Source organism: Coffea arabica, chromosome 7e, assembly GCF_036785885.1.
Source record: "Coffea arabica cultivar ET-39 chromosome 7e, Coffea Arabica ET-39 HiFi, whole genome shotgun sequence".
Classification (NCBI taxonomy): Eukaryota; Viridiplantae; Streptophyta; class Magnoliopsida; order Gentianales; family Rubiaceae; genus Coffea; species Coffea arabica.
In genome coordinates, this window is record NC_092323.1 from 7,635,007 (window position 1) to 7,652,635 (window position 17,629).

At 45.3% G+C, this 17,629-nt stretch overlaps 1 pseudogene; it reads left to right on the top strand.

Moving 5' to 3' along the window:
• Window positions 1–212: 212 nt before the first annotated feature.
• Window positions 213–14,923, top strand: LOC113698486 (protein DETOXIFICATION 14-like; annotated as a pseudogene).
• The last annotated feature ends 2,706 nt before the right edge of the window (window positions 14,924–17,629 follow it).

Genomic DNA, 17,629 nt, shown 5'->3' on the forward strand with positions numbered 1-17,629 from the left:
GAACGGTCAGACTGGTTTTTTATGATTTTGACCCATTTTTATTATAAATCAACACTAGTGGTGAATCGGATCGGAGACTTGTCCGGTTCATAGTCTGATCAATCGAACCAGCTGGTTCGGTCCAATTTTCAAACCTTAATATAACAGGTCAAAGTCATACTTTGATTGCCTTCTCTTGTTGCTGGAACTGGAAGCCATTGCTAGAGTTGGAAATGGAAGATGCTCTGTTGGGAGATAAGGAAGAGAGGAAGAGGGTGGTTGCAACATGGGATTTTTTTTTGCAAGAATTGAAGAGGGTTAGCTGCATAGCACTGCCAATGGTGGTGGTGACAATTTCGCAGCACTTCTCCAGGGTTGCATCGATGATGATGGTTGGACATCTTGGTGAACTCTCGCTCTCGGGCACATCCATTGCTACTTCTCTCACTAATGTTACTGGCTTCAGTCTTCTTGTAATGTCTTCTTTCTTCTTTTCTTCTAAATCTATTACTTTCCACAGCAATTTATGGTGGTAACTTACTGCAGCAATCCTAAAATAGTGCAAGCAGTTCTGCCGACTCTAAATTAGTACTTCTTCATAATCATTTCTAATTGTTTCGGTAGACGTATTTGATGAGTGAAATGGATAGCGCATGATAAGGAATATGTTGCATTGAATCAGTAGGCCTCTGTAAGTCTTGGTAAGCTCAATTTATTGCAATGGTTCTGTTCTAATGCTTGAACAAATCAGATAATCAACATCTTCCGGTTAAAGAATTTTAACCAAGCACCCTTTGCACCTAGATTACAGCTGAATGGCTGATGAGACTCTCAGAGAATTACAATCTTAATCCAGCCAAATTCTGGAAATCTTTTCTATGAGTTTTCACTATCATTCTGATAGGATTAGAAGCAAGCATGTATATGTACTACCTTTCTGTAGCAGCCACCAACCAATTTCGCAGTATGATCAGCCCGAATTCTATTGTAGCTAATTCAATAACGAATTTTCAAACAGTTTGGAATGGCTAGTGCACTGGAAACTCTCTCTGGCCAAGCTTATGGTGCAGGCCAGTATCACAAGCTAGGGATCTATACTTACGGTGCCATCTGAGGATGGTCGTTCCAGCCCGGATAGTCCGGGGGCCTCACCCTGTGGTACTTCTGGAAACACCGCCTCGGCAATCCCCCTCGGGTCGTGACTTCGGCCCCGATACCACCTCGGCTAAGATCTTCTGTCATAAAGCCGAAGTGATGCCTAAATGTCTGACCGCCGGAGAGGTGGGATCTGACCTCTGACACCTGACAAAGCTGCTCTGACACATGCGCCGCCTGACTTTGACAACTGTTCCGGCGCGCCTTTTCGCAGGAGCCTATCAAATCAACTTGATGCACTGCCCATGCCAAATCTTTAGGGACCCGTGCCAGCAATCCCTTTTTCCTGTCCATCCTCTATAAATACTCAACACTTCTACTAAGAAATGGAGGATAACCAATTTTCTGGTAAACAACATACACTGATTCTCTACTATTAAACCATTTTTCTAATCCCGAACTGACTTAAATTTCGGAGTTATACCGGGGGATTCAACCCCTCTTGTGACTTAAGCAGGTGACCAAGACCGCTGTGACCTTTTCAGTCGGGACACTTTAAGCTCTCAGTTCACTCCAACCGGTCAGAAATCACCTCTTCAATTGGCGCCGTCTGTGGGAACGCGAAGACATCAGAGAATGAAGCCTACGCGTTCTAGGAGCAGGAAAGCTCTCACTATTGGGGCTGAGGAGAGTAATGCGGCTCAGCAGGAAGATATTTTCGAAGGGCAGGAGTCCCCCAGGACTCAGCCCTCAAACGAAGAAGCCATAACCCATATGGTCGAGTTTGTGACCGAGAACCCTAACATCTTCGAGAAGTTGGGGAGGTATCTTAAGAGACAAGGCAAGCAGAAGGCCGAGTCCTCTAAAAGGAAATCAGATGGATCTCCTGAAGGTTCGTCTGAAGAAGAATCTGACGGGAGGCACTTGAGCCGAAGTGCTTCAAAGCGGGCATTCTCCAAGGCCACCTCTAAGGTCGCCTCCCTAACCAAGGCATTTTCAAGAGGGCTCTTGGGTCGACGACCAGAAGAGGAACCTCAACCCATGGAAAGAGTTGGGGTGGATTACAAGAGGGCTCCACCCTTCACGGATGACATCAACGAGGAGAGGCTTCCTCCCAACTTCAGCTCCCCTCGATACAATCTTACGACGGCCGAGGTGATCCTGAAAACCACATTCATGCTTTCATCTCGGTCTTCCGCCTATATTGCATCCCTGACCCCGTCATATGCCGGACTTTCCCAGTATTCCTCCAGGAGACAGCTCGAAAATGGTTCTGGGGTTTAGAATCTAGGAGCATTTCAACCCTGGGGGAATTAGTGGAGAAATTTCTTCACCGGTTTGTCTCCTCCCGACCTACGACCAGGACCTCGGCTTACCTGTTGAATATGCAACAGAACCCGGGAGAATCACTTCGGTCATACGTCCAGAAGTTCCATGAGGAAAACGTGCAGATACCTAACCCCAATGAGCAGGTTACCATTGCTGCTTTTACCTATGGGCTCATTGCCGGGGTATTCAATACGGGGATCCACAAGAACTATCCCCGCACCCTCCATGAACTGTGGTTGAAGGTCGAGAAGGGCATACAGGCCGAAAACCTCAACCGCATGAAGAAAGAGGTCCAGACCGCCCGCTCAAGGACCGATCCCCGAAAGGGAAAAGAGGCTGGCCGAAGTGAAGTAGGGACGGGGAACTTCCAAAGCCCTAACCGAGATCGCCGCAGCGTGTTCGACCGGATCTCCAAGGGGAAAGCATCCATCCCCGAGTCCGAGTTGACCCTTTTGAACACTACTCGGTCCCGGGTGTTGTCAGTGATGGAACAGAATAACCTCGGGAAAGCACATCCGAAGATGTTCGGTAGCAGGGACAAGAGGAACTCCAACCTCTACTGCCTGTACCACAGAGACATTGGGCACGAGACCGAGGACTGTAACGACCTTAAGAGGGAGATCGAGAACCTAATCAGGCAAGGTCATCTGAAGTAGTTCATCCGCCGAGATGGCGGTCACCAACGTAATGAACCCCGACGCGAAGGCCAGAGTGACCAACGCCGAGACCAGGGGCGGATATCAAGAAGTAGTTGTAGGCCCCCTGAGGATCCTAGGGAGACGAGAAGGCCTCCCCGAGACGGATCTTCAGGTCATGGGTTAGGATATGGGCCAAATATAGCTGGGGTCATCAACACCATCGCCGGAAGTCCGACGGGAGGGGATAGTCAAAACTCCCGGAAGAGAACCTACAAGCAAGCCAACCCGAATCAGGCCGAGTCAAGCTCTCGCCTATCCGAGGTGATCTCTTACGAACCCAGTGATCATGTCCCAACTGCCTCTAGCAGCCATGAGACTTTGGTGATTGAAGTGCTCACCAACAATTACATTGTGCAGAAGGTCTACATTGACCCGGAAAGTTCGGTGGACGTCATGTACCTCCGCACGTTTGATAGCCTTAAAATGGTCAGGGAACGCATGACCCTAGTAAGAACCCCCTTGGTAGGGTTCGGGGGACACGTTGTGCATCTCGAAGGGATGGTGACTCTGACAGTGACCGTGGGGCACCACCCCCATTGTCGAACCATTCCAGTTAACTTTGTGGTGGTTAAGGCTGACTCTCCGTACAACTTGCTCTTGGGTCGACTCACGCTTAATGCTCTGCGAGTAGTGTACTCCACATACCATCTGAGTTTTAATTTTCCTACCCCCGCGGGTGTTGCTGAGGTAAGCAGCGATGTCTGCGCTGCCAGAGAGTGCTACCTCACCACTTTGCAGGCAGCCTCCACATCGGCCTCCGACACGAGGTCCGAGAAGAGGTCCAACATCCTATCCATTGATTGTATCGACCCTCAGCAAGTTGAGAAGCCCCAGAGACTGGAGGCCGGAGACGAGGTGGAGGTGGTCTCCCTGGACCCCACGAATCCGGATCAGACGATCCGCGTCGGCACCTGTTTGCCTGGCCCAGTTAAGAAAGGTATGGTGGATCTTCTTAGAGAGTACCGGGACGTCTTTGATTGGGCCGTAGATGAGGTCCAAGGAGTCCCGCATCACCTCATGGTACATGAGTTGAACGTTGATTCCCAGGCACGCCCGGTCAAACAAAAAAGGAGGCACCTCGGCCCTGAACGCAGCCGAGCCGTAGGTGAAGAAGTGGACAAGCTCCTGCCCGCAAAGATTATCCGGGAGGTTCAATATCCGACCTGGTTGTCCAACCCGGTCATGGTCAAGAAGGACGGGGGGGTTTGGAGAATGTGCGTCGACTTCACCGACCTCAATAAGGCCTGTCCCAAAGACTGCTACCCATTGCCCAAAGTCGACACCTTGGTGGACTCGGCAAGGGGTTATGAGATCCTCTGTTTCCTTGATGCCTTCAAGGGGTACCACCAGATCGGAATGAGTCCCGAGAACCAGGAGAAAACGGCCTCCTATAGAGACCAAGGCGTATATTGCTACACCACCAAGCCTTTCGGACTAAAGAATGCCGGGACCACGTATCAGCGTTTGGTTAACCAATCTTTCAAATCCCAGATCGGCCGAAATGTCGAAACTTACGTGGATGACATCCTTCTCAAGAGCCAGACGACCTCCACTTTCCTTTCTGACCTGAAAGAGGTCTTTGAGGTCCTCCGGAAGACGCGAATGATGTTAAACCCCGAGAAATGTGTTTTTGGGGTCACCTCGAAAAATTTTTTAGGTTACCTCGTCTCAAGGCGAGGCATTGAAGCTAATCCAGATAAAGTGAGAGCGATCCAGGAAATGTCTCCATCTCGGTCCATCCGTGAGGTACAGAGGCTCACAGGACAGTTGGCGGCCTTGAACCGATTCCTGTCGCAGTCAGCTTCCAAGGCATTGCCTTTTTTCAAAGTTCTCAAGAAGGCCGACAGCTTCTCCTGGACTGAAAAATGTCGACATGTCTTTGAGCAACTAAAGGAGTACCTTCACCACCTCCCAACGCTCACCTCGCCTCGGCCAGGGGACAAGTTGATTTTGTACCTGTCTGCCGCGGTCGAAACTGTGAGCGCGGTGCTGATAAGGGAGGAGGGAATACAGATGCCAGTCTATTACGTCAGTCAAGTCCTCCGGGTTCCGGAGACCAGGTATACCCAGGCGGAGAAGCTCGTGCTGGCCTTAATCCACGCAGCCCGCAGGTTCAAGCCTTACTTTTTAGCTCACCACATTTGCCTGAGAACTAACCAGCCCCTCAGGCAAGTTTTGTCACGTCCGGAGGCTTCCGGACGTCTTACTAAATGGGCCATTGAACTGGGGGAGTACGACTGTCTTACGAGTCTCAAACAGCCATCAAAGCTCAAGCCCTCGCGGATTTCCTAACTGAACTCACTTTTGATGAAGTGATTGAATCCACCTCGGCCACCACTGAGTCTCAGCGGTGGATTCTACATATGGACGGCTCTTCCAACAGTGAGGGTAGTGGGGCAGGTTTGCTCCTCGAAGACCCCAGGGAGAGGTGTGCTCGTATGCCTTAAGATTTGACTTTGTCGCCTCAAATAATGAGGTCGAATACGAGGCAGTCATTGCCGGACTCCAGCTGGCCCGCAAACTCGGCGCTATGCACATCTTGGTTTACAGTGACTCCCAACTCGTCGTGTGCCAGATATTAGGTGATTATGAGGCCAGAGAAGAGGTCATGCATCGCTACCTCTCCAAAGTCCACCAGTTGATCGCACACTTCGAGTCTTTTAAAATTCAAAGAATACCACGATCGCAGAACAAGTGGGCCGACGCCTTATCTCGGCTTGCTTCTACCTCGTTTTCTGACTTGAATAAGACGGTTTTTGTGGAAGTTTTAGCCGAGTCGGGATACTTAGGAGAAGTCGTGTATCCCGTCTATCCCGGAGACACTTGGATGGGCCCCTTGATTCGATTTCTCAGTCGGGGGGAGCTCCCTGATGACCGAGCAGAATCGAGAAAGCTTCAGCGTAAAGCAGCTCGGTATGCCCTTCGACAAAATCTCTTGTACAAGAGGTCCTATCTCGACCCGTGGCTGCGGTGCATCACACCAGAAGAAGACCAAATGATCCTCCAAGATATACACGAGGGACTCTGTGGTGCTCACGTCGGCTACATGATGCTCGTCAAAAAAACTCTGTTGCTAGGGTATTTCTGGCCCACCATGAGGGTAGATGCCCAGATCATGGTCCTTAGTTGTCCTGCTTGCCAGCATCATGCCCCTGAGCACCACCAGCCGACCAACCTCATGATCCCCATCACCTCGCCCTGGCCTTTCGAATAATGGGGGACTGATATAATCGGCCCATTCCCCAGAGCCCCAGGCAACTACGCTTACGTGGTGGTAGCGATGGATTACTTCACCAAATGGGTCGAGGCCGAGCCTCTAAGAACCATCACTGGGTCAGCCGTTCAAAAATATTTCTGGAAGAGCGTGGTTTGTCGCTTCGACCTACCCAGGTGGTCATCTCGGATAACGGCAGGCAGTTCGCTGATAATCATTTCAAGGCGTGGTGCGAAAATCTTGGGATTAAACAGCATTTCACCTCGGTTGGACACCCCTAGGCCAATGAGCAGGCCGAAAACTTCAACCGCACTCTCCTCCATGCCCTCAAAACTAGGCTACATCGAGCCGGATCATCCTGGATGGAGGAACTCCCTAGCGTGTTGTGGTCTTACCGGACCACCCCGTGGTCATCCACCCAAGAGACCCCGTTCTCTTTAACGTATGGGTCCGAAACTGTCGTCCCAGCCGAATTCATCACTCCGAGCCCACGAATGGCAGCGTGTGCCGCCGAACTCAATGAAGAAAAACGACGAGTTGACCTCGACCTCGCCGAAGAGAAGCGTGACATGGCGGCGGCCAAAGTTGCTATTTATAAAAATATCCTAACTGGCTACTACAACGCCCGGGTCAAACACCTACGGTTCAGTCCGGGAGACCTTGTGCTCCGGAAGAATTCGGTCAACCGAGCTGAAACTCAGGGGAAACTTAGCCCCAAGTGGGAGGGACCCTACCGTGTTGTCGAATCCAGCCAAAACGGATATTGTAAATTAGCTTATCGGGATGGTTCTCGGGTGCCTCGAACTTGGCACGCTGAGAACCTTAGATTGTATCACCCCTGAAGTGTATGTACTCTGTTAGTTAAACTTATCTGTTATTTCTCCTTTAGTGTTATTTTATTCTATGTGAAAAATAAGGGGACAAAGCAGCAGTAAAAAAGAAAAAAAGGAAAATCGAGCTCAATTAAAAAGGCAAAAATACAAAGTTATATTGAAGTACAAAAAGAAGACCGAGGTCCAGAATGCTCCTAAGCATCCACGACCTCGACCCTTGGGTACAAAATGGAATGTCTCTAAGCATTCCTTGCCCCGGAGCCTGGTTCACCCATAGTTTCTCCCTCCACCCCGGCGTCTTGCTGACCTTCAACCTCTCCGCCGGTCTGGTCCCCTTCGAGGCCATCGCCATCTAAGTCGAACTCTTGAAGCCACTTGTTGAACTCGGCGCGGACCTCGATTAGGTCTCTTCCGGCTATAATGCCTTCGGCCATGCTGTCGCACAGCTCTTTGGCATCCTCATTATAGCTCGGCGCATCTTGGAGAGATTCCTGCTGTTCAGAAGAGAGGAAGGGCGCCGCGTCATTGATCACCGTGGTGTAGCCAAACATGAAACTCGGCAGCGTCAGTTCGCTGAGGTCGCGGTTGAAAGACTCCGACTTGCGGAAGGCTTCCAAGGCTGACACCCCGGCCATCTCTATCGCTTTTTTGGATGACTGCTCCTCCTGCGCTCTTCTCTCTTTTTCTTCACCGAGGGCGGTTATCAAAGTGTTCTTTGTCACCTCGGCCCAATTTCTGGCCGCCTTGGCCTTATCTCGCTCCAACTCGGTGGCTCTTAGTCTCTCTTCCAGTTCAACAATTTTCTTCTGAAGATCGGAGGGTGGCTCGTACGTTTCCATTATGTTCCCATAACGCTGAATCATCTCAGCGAAAAAGGTCGTGGTGGATGCCCAGGAAACTGAGGCACTCTGCATCAGCTCGTCATGAGTGAGCTTCCTGGCATAAGTGTTGTCTCGTGACAGTACTGAATGGACGAGGAGCTCTTGTGCGACCAGAGGGTTTTTGCAGCGGTCGTTGACATTGATGTTTCACTCCGGGCACCATTGTGCTCCGGAGTGCCTCTTGTCCTCCCCGGCCTCTTGAACAGGCACGTGGTGGAGATTGAACAACGAAGACCCCGTGACGGGGTGATCTGGAAAAGGTGTTACACCCTGACCCCGGGGTGGAGAAGCTATGGTTACTTCTCGAACGGGGACCCCTACCGGAATGGCTGAGTCTTGGGATCCCCCTGGAGTGGCCGAGGTGCGTGAGCTTTCCCCCACAATCACCACGGGAGATACGTGGCTCGCCGTTGTTACGGCAGTCTTCTTGGCCGGCCTGGTGGAGGGCTCAGCAATGTCCTTGCGTTTCTTTGGTCTTTTGGCCACTTCGACTGCCGTCCCGGAGGTTATCAAGTCAAAAACTCTCGTCACTGCGAAGTACGAAAGGAGAGTTAGTTAGAATCAAGAAAAAACAAACAAAGTAGGGAATGAAAAAGTACAAGGTTTCTGTAGCCTAGAGGAGAAGAAGACGGGGTGATCCGAGCTGATCAGAGCTCGGCTGAGCCCGCCGTCAACAAGAACTGCCTCAGAAAAATTCCAACAGTTGATCTTGAGGCCCGACCCCGTCAGTTTCTTGAAGTTGCTCTCCTCCAGTTTACCCGGAGAGGTCTCTTTGACCGGAGTGGGAGGCCTCCACCAGAACCCTCTAGGGAAATCCTCAGCTGGAACGAAGATGAAGTTTCCCTTCCACTCCTTTATCGAAGTGGGGGAATCTACCACCAACTTCGGGATCTTATTCCCGAAGTAAAACCAACCCTTTTCACTTCCGTTGTTTTTGAGCGAGTAACACCGGCGGAAGAGGTTGACAGTGGGGTCTATTTCTTGATGTCGGCATAGCAGTTGGAAGCCGACAAGAACGCGAATGGCGTTGGGGGTGAGTTGAGTGATTCTCACCCCCCAATACCTCAAGCAGTCTCGAAGAAACCTTGTGGTGGGCATTCTGAGCCCAGCCTCCAGTTGATCCACATAAATAGCCACTCTACCTCTTGGTGGTAGTGCGGCTGACTGATCTGGCCGAGGCGGATAGATGCTGTAATTCCTTCTCCAGGGATATCGGTGAACCACCTCGGCTACCAGAGTTCGATTCATGATGCTGCCAAATGTAGGCATTTGGCCGTAGTTGAGTACTGATAGATCCGGAGGGGTGGCTGGTTCTTGCACACCCTCATCCCTGGGAGCCTCGTCGCCGAGGTCGTCGTTATAATGGACCTCAGCTTCAATCTCTATCTCTTCTTCCTGCTCTTGGAGTAACCCGATCTGGTGGGACGCTCCGGCACCCTCTTCTCTCGGTTCGGAGGCAGTCCTCTCCTCGGATGGGTCGGGCCTCACTGTATCTTTGTGGGTACGAGCTGTCATAGCCATTACTAAAGAGAAAGAAATGGACTTACTCAGAAGATGCGGTTTAAGAGATTGTCGAAGTGAAAAGACAGTGAAGCGAAGCTCTGGGGTGATTTGGGATTTCTGGTAAAGAGTGAAACGGTAAAAAGGAACTCCTATTTATGGGCTAACAGGGGGAAGATGAAAAGGCGGTACCTTTGGGATTCTCGAGGGCACGACCTCTCTCCTCATTAATGAGTACTGTTCATCTGACCGTTGATTTCACGTCCATCCATGGATCCGTCATTAAAGCTGACAGCCGTCCTTTCACTTCTCTTCCACTCCCATCCACGCGGTCATGACATGTCCTTGCTGTACTCCGTGTCCTACACACTTGTCAGCCTCGGGAAGTAACTATATCGGGAGGCAACGATCTCGCCCTTCCCGAGGCTTGGGGGCTTAGTGAGGATGGTCGTTCCAACCCGGATAATCCGGGGGTCTCACCCTGTGGTACTTCTGGAAACACCGCCTCGGCAATCCCCCTCGAGTCGTGACTTCGGCCCCGATACCACATCGGCTAAGATCTTTTGTCATAAAGCCGAAGTGATGCCTAAATGTCTGACCGCCGGAGAGGTGGGATCTGACCTCTGACACCTCTGACACCTGACAAAGCTGCTCTGACACATGCGACGCCTGACTCTGACAACTGTTCCGGCGCGCCTTTTCGCAGGAGCCTATCAAATCAATTTGATGCACTGCCCATGCCAAATCTTTAGGGACCCGTGCCAGCAATCCCTCTTTCCTGTCCATCCTCTATAAATACTCAACACTTCTACTGAGAAATGGAGGATGACCAATTTTCTGGTAAACAACATACACTGATTCTCTACTATTAAACCATTTTTCTAATCCCGAACTGACTTAAGTTTCGGAGTTATACCGGGGGATTCAACCCCTCTTGTGACCTAAGCAGGTGACCAAGACCGCTGTGACCTTTCCAGCCGGGACACTTTAAGCTCTCTGTTCACTCCAACCGGTCAGAAATCACCTCTTCACCATCATATCTCTAATCATGGTCTGCGTGCCAATATTGGTACTGTGGCTCTTCTTGGACAGACTACTCATCTTCATGGGTCAAGACCATTTGATTTCCGCTGAAGCTGGCAGATATGCATTTTGGCTGATTCCTGCATTGTTTCCGTATGCCGTTCTACAAGCGCTGATTCGCTATCTGCAGACTCAAAGTCTGATCCTGCCAATGCTCTTAAGCTCAGTTGCAGCGCTATGTTTCCACTTGCCTGTTTGTTGGGCTTTCGTGTTTTACTTGAAATTTGGAAATGCTGGAGCTGCCTTGGCGCTTGGCTTATCCTATTGGTTTAATGTGGCATTGCTTGTTTTATATGTGAAGTATTCTGCAGCCTGTGGAAAAACCCGCATCTCTTTTTCAAAGAGATGCTTTCGCAAGTATGGGGGAGTTCTTCAAATTCGCTGTCCCTTCCGCGGTCATGGTGTGGTAATTTCTGTCGTTATTCTTCTCTTGAACAGAATTTACTCCCTGATTTTATATTATCTTTGATGGATAATAGTTCTAATATGATTATTACAGTCTTGAATGGTGGACATTTGAAATAGTGATTTTACTTTCTGGACTTCTACCAAATCCCCAACTTGAAGCTTCCGTGCTTTCAATATGGTATGTTCTTGATATTACTTTTATTGGGTGATCATTTTGAGGTTCAGAATTCTCAGTGCTAACGCTTAATTCTCCATTCAACAGCCTCTTGATTGCTTCATTGCATTACTTCGTACCATACTCTATTGGTGCTGCTGCAAGGTTTGCTCTGATTCTCTCTACCTTTAACTTTAGATCTGTCTAGAGATCGAGTGATTGCATTCAGGAGAAGAATATTGGCAACTCTTTTTGCAGCACTCGAGTTTCAAATGAACTGGGAGCTGGGAATCCAGAGGCAGCTCGAGTTGTTGTCTGGACAGTGATTTTTCTTTCGCTAGCAGAAGTGATCGTTGCCGCAACAACTCTCCTCTGCTGCCGTGGTTTTCTGGGATATGCATTCAGTGATGAGAAGGAAGTAGTGGATTATCTCAAAGAAGTGACTCCACGGGTATGCCTTTTGGTTGTAATGGATGGCATTCAAGCAGTACTTTCTGGTTTGTGTCGCCTGGTTTCTTTACGTTAATGTTGTTTGATCGGTATTCAGTAATCAAGCCTACAAGTTAACTAGGTTCTGGTTTGACTCAGGAGTTGCAAGAGGAGGTGGGTGGCAGCATATAGGGGCATACGTCAATCTTGGGGTATATTATCTGGTTGGGACCATGGTTCGCGGCCGCGGGTCGCGGTCGCGGTTGTTCCACATCCGTCACAGCATATCGATTAAATATCGGGTGATACGCGAGTTAAAGTATATAAAACTTTCAAAAATTCTAAAAAAATTTATTAAAAATAAAAAATAATATAAGCAATACAACTATCAAATTAAATTTGATAAAAAACCTAAGTTAACATAGATACCATGTAAGTCTTAAAAAAAAATGACGTAGTTCTAATTAATAAACAAAAGATGTTGAAAAAAATCCAGTTCATTTGTTGTTAACTAATCCAATTTAATATTTGTTGGAGTATTCTAATCTTGTTCCTTTGGTGTTAGGGTGGTTGAAATGTTGAATGAATGGAAACGTGAATGCATTCAAAAAACAGAGGAATGAAGTTTTAGGTATCCCCGTTTGACCAAGAAATGTTTGTTCAGGTTAGAGAGAAAGTTGGAAAGGACGTGAGATAGAATCTGGTGGCCTTTGAGCTGTAATTTAGCTGTAATATTTTCTTTTTCTTTTTTTTTTGTTGGGTGTTTATCTCTCTCTCTCTCCTCACTCCATTCTATCCCCTCACATTCCCACGTACACAACCCACACCGCCTCCCATAATCCCTAGAAAACGTTTCCATTCCACCGCCTTCCCCACTTTATTTTTCTATCTCTCTCTTCTCAAGCTCCACCACCATTACCAGTTTACCACCACCCACAAAAATCTCCAAAACCCCGAATCCCACAAAATTTTTACAGATTCATCTTACTTCCAAATTTGCTCCAATTCTTCTTGTTGTACTCCCGATCTGAAGATTATGATCAATCCCAACGAAATTACGAGTCTTACAATCACAACCCTCAAGAAACCTCAACTAATTATGATGGGTTGCACTAGCAGAGGATGGCAACCGGTGGGAGAAAGAAGAAATCATGTGGGTGATTTTGTTGTCTGACTCGCGAGTTGACTCGGCCAAATTCGGTAAGTTTTACTGATTTCTTATTGAGTTGAGTTGATTCGGTAAATATCGACCGAGTCAATCCGAGTCAACTCGGATTCCGGTGAAACGGCAATGCGGGTGTCGGTATCGTACCGGTGAGTCCCGTTCCGGTTATGACTCGGCCGAGTCAACTCGGACTCGGCCGATTTGGCGAACCATGGTTGGGACCCCTGTGGCCGGAGTGCTGGGGTTTGTCCTGCATTTGAAAGGGATTGGCCTCTGGATTGGACTGAATGTTGGATCAGTTCTGCAATCTTCTCTGCTTTCCCTCATAACAAGCTCCACAAACTGGGAAAAAGAGGTTGACAATACGCTAAATGCTTCTACATTAGCTTCACTTTTTTCACAGAAATCGTCTGCAAATAGCCATTCACCTTTAAACAATGACGTTAATTTTCTTCTGGATCAAATTGCAGGCAATAATGGCTCGCCGAAGAATACTCGATGGAGGGATTCCGGCTAATGAGTGAACGCAATACCTCATTTGCATTGGTCTTATCAGATATGAGTTCGACAAAGTTCTCCTCTGATTTTGGTAATACTCCATGGGTTTGGGTGCAGCCGGGAAACTTTTAAAGAGGAGTTCATGCGTTAATTCCTCCTCTCACTCTCAGGCATCTTTTAAGATTTTCTTTCTGTTTGGTAATGCCTTATATTTATTAAATTTTACTACAAAATTTCCAGCGGTTGTCATAGCCGCCTTTGAACTCCGTAACCAAGAGCTGCGCTGGCTGTCCCCAACGCCACCACGTGGTTCATGGGATCATCAAGAAAATGCCACGTTGTTACAAAACTTTTGATAAACCAATAAAAACTTTATAGTCCCTCTCCTACCGAAAAAAAGTAATAATAAAGGCAGGGCCAAAATTTGGCAAAAGGCGACCATAGAGAAAGATGGACTTATTGGACAACGTACTAGAAACATATTTCATCAGGAATAGTAATATTACATGCTCATCAGGAGGAAAAAAAAAAAAAGAGTAATAAATCTAAAAGCTAAAACCCTATATATTATTGTATCTTCTTTCTTCCGAGACAAATTATTCGGGATGTACCACAAACACACAAATACGTAGAAATTGCTGTCCGCAAGATGTGAGGAAATACGATAACCTGAATATTTTTGTTCACTCATAGTTTACACATGACATGTCCCGTGCCACGCGTACGTATAGCATGCAAGTAAACAGCTTCTAGTATGGCGGCGGCGGTGGTCTAGGGCCAGGTCCTGGTGGTGGTGGTGGTCCACGATCATAATAATATGGCGGAGGTGGACCAGCTGGCCCAGGACCGGGAGGGGGCGGTGCGTAAGGTGGACGAGGTGGTCCAGGAGGAGGTGGTGGCCCAGGAGGGTAAGGAGGAGGAGCATAATAATACACCGGTGGTGGAGGTGATGGCGGTGGTGGTGGTGGGGCATAAGGACCTTGCGGCGGCATGGGAGGCGGCGGTGCAAAAGGATTCTCTGGAGGTGGTGGTGGAGGAGGATGTCTCGGAAACTCCATTTGTTTTTCTAGCAAGCTAGAGAATGTATCAGAGAGGCAGAGTTTCAGCAAGCGAGGTTACCAGAAAATAAGCTGGTGAAAAATGAGCGGATTAATCAAGGATGAGGAGAAGCTTGAGATGATTTTATACTATGTTCGAGATTAGAATGAAGAAGTTTCTGGGCTTTTATCTATCTACCCATCTACAACTACACATCATTGACTGGTAGTTTCGACAACTGGTGGTTGAAACTTGAATGTTGAAACCAGCCAGGTTAAATACCTACACCACTAAATCATCTTTTTCTCTTAAAAGTTAAAACAAAAAAGATTACTAATTTATTCAAGGTTTTTTGCTTCAAATCTCTGCGGACGAGTCTAGTTCTTTCCATGACTTGGAGATTTTTATTTCTGATTAGGATTATACAAACCAAGTGGTCCCGTTCGTTAGTATGTTTTGTGAGGTCTAAAACTTAGCAACTGTCTTTGGAATGCTACCACTTCTACCAATCAATTATTTGTTGAGAGTCCGAGTCTGGTGGAATTCGTCGTTCTGGCTAAAGAACCATATAATAAATTTGAGTTCGTCCTCGGTGATCATGCCTTTGAGGGTTTTTTTTCGTTTGTTGTTTTTTAATGTTTTGGGTGTATTAGTTCCTTTTTTTGTGAAGTTTTCTAGCATCCTCCGTTCGATTCCGTATTAAAATTTCAGGCAGCGTTTTACGAAGAAACGGCACATGCATTATTGACTACTCGTGCTTAAGGCACACTCGACGTGTGTGTAAATATTTTTTAAAAAAAATTAAGATATTTGTTAAAATTATTTTTTATGAGATTTGATTTTATATTTTTATAATACAAATAGGCATTTACATAAATAAAATGTACAAATAGACTATTATTTGGCAGTAAGTAGTTATATATATATATAAAAAAAGAGACAGAAGTAGATATAATTTGGATAGACTAGTGTTATTTGAAATATTATTTGGAATAATTACTGTAGCACTTTTTGTGATGTGATGTATGTGAGATAAAAAGTTGGTTGGAAATATAAAAAGGTGAGTTGGAAAATGTGTTTATGATGCAAGCAAAATATTATTTGGAATAATATGTGTATCCAAACAATGAATTTTTATACTTCAAGGGTAATATAAGAAGATCATAAAATGACAATTTTGTATCTACACCAAAAGGCTCCCTATCCCTTTATATATGATATATAGATAGAGATAAGGATAAATTTGAAAATGTACAAATTAAGTTAACACCAAGTTGGTGTAAATTATCTTTACACGGGCTTTATTATTGTAAAGATAATGTTAAAGCTTGCAATTTTACTTGTCTAGATGCTCTCTCTCTTTTTCAAAAGCAAGAACTGAAAGATCATGGTATTATTGGAATAACTAGTGGCAAGATTTTTAACAACTTCGCATCCCTAAACCTTATAGTATATTTATTCTTTCTCTTATCACGACTCATTTGCATGCGGTATTCAGTAAATACGTGTAAGTCATATATACAATGCGCTCACAATTGCTCCCAAATTAAATCTGGGTGCCACAAAAAGTTTATCAATAAGGGCACAAGCAACGTTAAACGGTTAAAGCCCGCAGGTACAACAACAGGAATCGTGGCCGGCCGATAGTTCACACTTCACATGACTTGGGTTGATGAGGACGTTTACGATGTGGAACTTGCCTATCTTAATTAAATTGGGTAAGATATCAAAAAACTCCCTATGATTTGATAAATATTCAATTTAATTTCCTCTGGTTTGAAAATCTACATTATAATTCTCTATGGTTTTGACTAAATTGAAAATTAGATAGAAAGCATCAAATCTAACGGTTGTGTGTGAAATGTCAATATTACCCCTACTATACATGAGATGTTTCCATTCAATTTTCAATTTAATCGAAACCGTAGGGAGTCATAGTGTAATTTTTCAAACTAGAGAGAGTTAAATTAAACATTCAACAAACCATAAAGAATTCATTTATATAAGGGCAATATTGACGTTTCGCGTATAACCGTTAGATTGGATACTTTCCGTCCAATTTTCAATGTAGTTAAAACCACAGGGAGTTATAGTGTAGATTTTTAAATAAGAGAGAGTTAAATTGAACATTTAGCAAATCACAAGAAATTTTTGGGTATTTTACCCAATTAAATTTTACTAGAATTCACAAGTGCACACTCAAAGTTTGTTCTACTTCTACGGTTATATATATATATATATATATATTCGCCAAAGACAGGTGTGCAGCATATGCTTCTGTAAAATCACCACTCAAAGATACCGGAAACAATCTACACACCCTGCTACAACGCTTTACTGAATACTAGCAATATTCCTTATATTATTTAGGGGGATAATATCATAAACGTCTCCTGAGGTTCCTCTTAATATCACTTAACAACCCTAAGGTTTTAAAAAAATCACTTACCTTCCTTACTTTTGCTGTTTGTGTAACAAAAATGCTGCACTTTTGTTCATTTTGCTGAATAAAATACCCCTAAATCACTTTATTTACTTTAAGAAAAATTACCACCTAAAAATTAATCTCTAGTAGCACCGTCATATTAGAAAGCTATAATTTGGAAAAAAAAATATAAATTTAGAAAACAAAAAATATATTTGTAAAGACATGCACTAGCACCAAGTCAAATCTATATGTTTAAAATCGATTTCTTATGAATCTTATTTTTTTTTTCCAACCTCTTCCCAACTCGTGGGCCAAATCTTTAAATTGTACTAAATCATTATAAAAATTAATTCAAAATAAACAAAGAAACCATATGCCACTCTATCAAAATCACAAAAGGAAAAAGATAAACAAAAATCAATTTACTATAATTTATAAATAAAAAATCGCATAGTTATCCAAAAAAAAAGTAAGAGAGAATGTTGGAAAAAAAGGAAAACGAAGAAATTGACATTTGTTCTTTTTCTTTAATTTTTTTAACTCTATTTATTTGATATGTGAATTAGATATTAAGTGAGGATTAATATATTCATTTTGCAATTTCTAGGAGGAGGTAAGTGATATTTTTAGAATTTTAGAAATGCTAAGTAATATTAAGAGAAACCTCAGGAGAGGTTTATGATATATTATCCCATTATTTAATGTACTCTTCCCACTTATCCATTTGCAATTTCCTTATTTCTTTTCGACTTTCCATTTTTTCTCAAAAAGGATAGTCTTAAGATAATTAGTTTAACTTTGAAATCGTCTAATTAATCCGGTTATTGGAATCAATTAATGAAGGGCAAACTGATTAATTCTCTTGTCAAATGAAGTACAAATCTCATCCATGGGCAA